Source organism: Ricinus communis, chromosome 2 (genome assembly GCF_019578655.1).
Source record: "Ricinus communis isolate WT05 ecotype wild-type chromosome 2, ASM1957865v1, whole genome shotgun sequence".
Taxonomy (NCBI): Eukaryota; Viridiplantae; Streptophyta; class Magnoliopsida; order Malpighiales; family Euphorbiaceae; genus Ricinus; species Ricinus communis.
The window spans coordinates 5786330-5790892 of NC_063257.1; the positions used below are offsets into that span (position 1 = coordinate 5786330).

Below are 4563 nucleotides of genomic sequence, written 5' to 3' on the forward strand. Positions count from 1 at the left end.
TGTTAAATCCATATTACAAGATCGAGTTTCTATAAAATAAATCAATATTAACAAATTAGCTTCTACATTAGAACTCTGAAATGCAATATTAGTTTCCAATTAGATTGATCTTTTAAAGTTATATGTAAAATTGAGTAATATTAATTAAAGCTAATCTTCTTTTCCTACAAGATAACAAGGTATAAGCTTTGCCTAACAAAGATTACATTTAGGAAAGGGAACATTTCACTACTGGCCCATGAAAGAATAGCTGTCCTCTTAAGAAGGCTTCATGGAGAGATCAAATTTAGTTTGGCTCGAATGGTATTTCTAGCTGGCCTCTAATGAATGTAGTTTGAAGAGTAATTTTGTAGCACAAGTTTGGAGAACCGACAAGAAAAGGACGTGCCCTTAAATGCCATGAAATGATAGCAATGGATACCGAATTTCTCTATTAATTGCTTAAAATAAGATCCAAATCACATCAAACTCTAACACTAATGATTTGCGGGTAAACTAAAGTGAATGAAGTGGAATTCCATATTGTTTGACTATTAAATTTGTTTAAGAAGATAAGAGAATAAAAATTGTAACTAACATTTCTTAATTTTTTATGTGATTCTTTAAAATGCAGTCATGAAAAAAAGAAAATTTATATAACGAGTATGAACAAATGTCAAGAATGAGCCAGAAAAGTGAAAAAGTAATTGACATAATATAAATATATTTAAATAAAATTATGGTTTCAGATTTTGACTACGTGGAGATATACTGACTGACAGTAAAACAAGAAGTAGCTGCCTTCATTTCAGAAGGTAAAAAGAACACTCTGGGGTGAGAGAGGCTCGAACTCTCGACCTCAGGATAACTCAGAAGCTATGAGACCTACGCGCTAGCCAACTGCGCCACCACCCCACTACGAAAGTTACCCCAATTTTTATCTGATCTAAATACTTAATGTTTAACATGTCCATTGTTTTTACCCTTGTTTTTATAACACACATTCCACTAACATAAAACCCCCACTTCCTGGCTTGTGACAATTTGATTTTGGCATCAAGTATGAACCAGAGCTCACATCCAAATCTCATAACGAGAAAAGTGATAGGAATAATAATATGGAGCTATGGATCCCAGTGTTGACCTACAGACCTTATCCCTTCATTGTCAAGCTACACTTAACAGTGATCTTACTGCTTTACTCATACTGTTTAGTGCTTAACCTTTTCTTTCCATCAATTTTTGGGTCCATTTTGGGCACCATATCGTGAAGTGGTTACTGCATTAGATGCCTTCCCGGTGTCATTTGTTCTCCATTCCAATCTGCAAAAATTTCAGTTCATCATAACAATCTTTTAAATTAATTTTGAGCAATATCTTAACAAATTAGTATAATTTCATGCTACCGTAAATTTTCTTAAAGCATGAAAGTATTAAATTTATGTTCACGCTGTTGATGTAACATCAAATCTCCGGTAAAAATACCATTCGAGTCATATATAAGAATCTTTTGTTAGTTAAATTAAAGTATAAGGATTTTTTATTATATAAATTAATATCTAAGGACTCAATGAGTAATATGCCTAAAGTTAGGGATTGTGGATGAAATTCACCCTAGATCATGTTCTTCATTGATAATTTATGGCGATGCGCTGAATTGAATTCCAATAAATAAAATACAAATAATGATAATAGTAAAAGTAATTCTGTATCTCCATAACTGCGTCTTTCATTTGTCTTTATTATGTTTCCATAATATTGAGGGAACTCAGCTTGCAGCTTCAGTTACTGAATTTAGGATTTGAAATTGAGAGACCCACCAATTTACCCTGAAAGATGTATACGCATTTATTCACTGAAAAATAGTTCACAGAGCTACTATATATTCCCCATTCAATTTGTCCAACAGATAACCTTACAGAGCGCAGAGCAGAGTAACAATTTATACATTTTTTGAATTCCAGCAGTAATTAATAATTATTTACTGGCATTATTTCTCGGAACCAAATTGGAATTTATTGAGGTTATATAGAAACATCAACTATATATAAAAAGGATGTCAAATTGGAAGTTAATAATTTACCAAAAGCATGATGCGGGTTGGTTGAGTGGAATTATCAATCATTATCAAAATTGGACCTTTTTAATTTCTTTTTACGTAAAAATGTGGTATATAAACTAATTCGTATTCTTTGTTATTAAACTAATTGTTTTGGGGGGACCTATTTGATACACTGTCATTATATCAACATCGCAAAAATCTGAAATTTTAACCACTGGATCATTACTGAAATGGGTAGCCATGCAGAGGTGATTTTATAGATGTGGTGCTTTCAATAATTCCCATATGCTTCCGTTCATGGAATGGGCATGGGACGCCTCCTCTACTTAAGGATTTCTGCAGTCACCATCCTTATCATGTATATTATAAATCATCTTTCTGCACATTGAACTTGGCTGGTTTAGACGTTCGAGACTTAGAGATAGCGGGACCAGTAGAGCTGTAAGTTTATGGATTCTGCTCTTACTCATACATTGAACCCGACGACGAGAAGAAGAGGAAGAAAAAGAACACGAGTTTTTTCTTTTACAAGTGTCGAATGAGTTATATATTTATAAGATTCGAAGGGTTAATCATCGATTTACTTGACAAATATGTATATTATATTTAACGTGGTACGTACAATATGATAACAGGAGGTTTAATCATTGGGCTACACATTCAGATGTCGATTTTGGCAGCATATGGAATTGAGCATTCATTTCAAAGGACTATAACGAAACCAAATGATGTGGAGAGGCCACATGCAAAATCCATGTTGATGAAAACTAATTGAGAATGGATGGAAGATGGGGACTGTACCTTCTTCTCTGCTAATAAATCACCATTGGGAGGATGAAGGTTGGACAAGTATCAAAATTTAAGCACCCCCACATGGAATGGGGCCTGCATGCTACTGTCTTAAATCCTTTTATGGATGATAGGAATGGGGCCTTAACTGACCTGGTGTGCCTAATGGTTTCAAAAGAAATCAGCCACATTCTTCTTATGTGGCAATTATAGGAACTAGGCACATTAGCATTTTGCACTGTTGATTTCCCTTTTAGAACATGCATCCAGTTATATCCTTCATTTGATGGCCAAAACCATCATTTTCTTAGTCATCAACTACAATAATTAAAGGCTAAATTCTCCACCTACCTTTTTTTTTTTATAATGGGAATGCATTATTCCTTTACCATCTTATCATGGGAAGCAGACATTTGATTTTTCTTTTTTCCCTTCTTTTGCCCCTTTGAGCTGGAAGCAGGCAGTTGATGGTTCTCATGAACACTGCTGGTACATATGATAAATAGTTCTCATGTAAAGATGGTAATGTTGAGAGTTTATTTTACCATTTTATTGGATGTTGGCAGTAATGTAATTAATTTCAACCTTAAATTTCAATCGCTAATGTAATTAATTATGATGTTTTCCATTGTTTCAATCCTTAAAATAGAAATAAAAATGATGCTGTATCTACGATGTAATGCAAAGGGGTTTAGTGCAAATGCGAAAATGAAAACAGACATCACATGGTTCTTGCTATGGAAGTTGTGGCATTGAGCTAACCCGGCGGGCTTATTATGTTTCTTTACAGGGATCCCTGGACCACACTCATCTTCCTTTGTCCCTCTTTATCTTTTTAATTCGTTAGTTATCTATTAGTTAAGCCTTTTTCCTTCTGGCAATGGATGGGTTCTTCGTACTAGTTGTTGTAAAGTTGCACATAGCATGAAAGATTTATCTTTAGAAATATAACTCAGTTTTTAAAGTAAGATTTATTGTGTTTATTTCCCAACTTTTACTGATTACGGTTTCAATTTCTTTTCTTTTTTTGCTTATTTCTCTACTTTTTCTGATGAATATTTTATCTTTCATTGTAGAAAAATGCATAAGAAAACTTATATGTAATATCACATTGCTGCATATATCAAAGGGGGACCCAAACAAGACATGCTTAATTAGTGGATTAGTGGAGGACCCTAATTTATAATAATAATAATCAAGAAATAATAATTACTAAAAATAAATATGATACGATATGTCACCAAAATGGGTTAAAGTGATTTCGATGATTCTCATGTTGTCATGACTCTCATCATGGCCTCTACACGAAACACCCATTAGCCTTTGCCTAAAGCAAATGAAACGTTATGTTTTGATAGTAAACTCTTCTTGAAAACATTTTTAGGATATATATATATATATATAAATCTTTGAAAAAACAACTTATGTAACTATGGGCTTCTCTTTCTTTGAGAATGTATTTGCTTTTGCTAATCAATTCTTAAAAGTATTTAGAAAAATAATGTTAAAATTTGAAGTTATGGTTAATCTCAAGTAAACAGTTAATTACCGGATTAATTTAATGAAAGATGTGTATAATTTCTTTTTTTTCTTGAGAGTGTATAACTTTTGTATAAAATCAACACTAATTTTGTGGCCTTCCCTTTTTTCAAAAGAATATAAATGTTTATACATGATATATTTTAGGAAATAGATTAGTGTTGTATTTTTATTAATTTTAAATAATTGAATAT

General features: G+C 32.5%; 1 non-coding gene across 1 annotated transcript; it reads right to left on the reverse strand.

Moving 5' to 3' along the window:
- Window positions 1-809: 809 nt before the first annotated feature.
- On the reverse strand, window positions 810-894 carry TRNAM-CAU. Its single transcript is given in 2 exon segments — window positions 810-845; window positions 857-894. It is a non-coding gene; the product is annotated as a tRNA-Met (tRNA).
- Window positions 895-4563: the final 3669 nt, after the last annotated feature.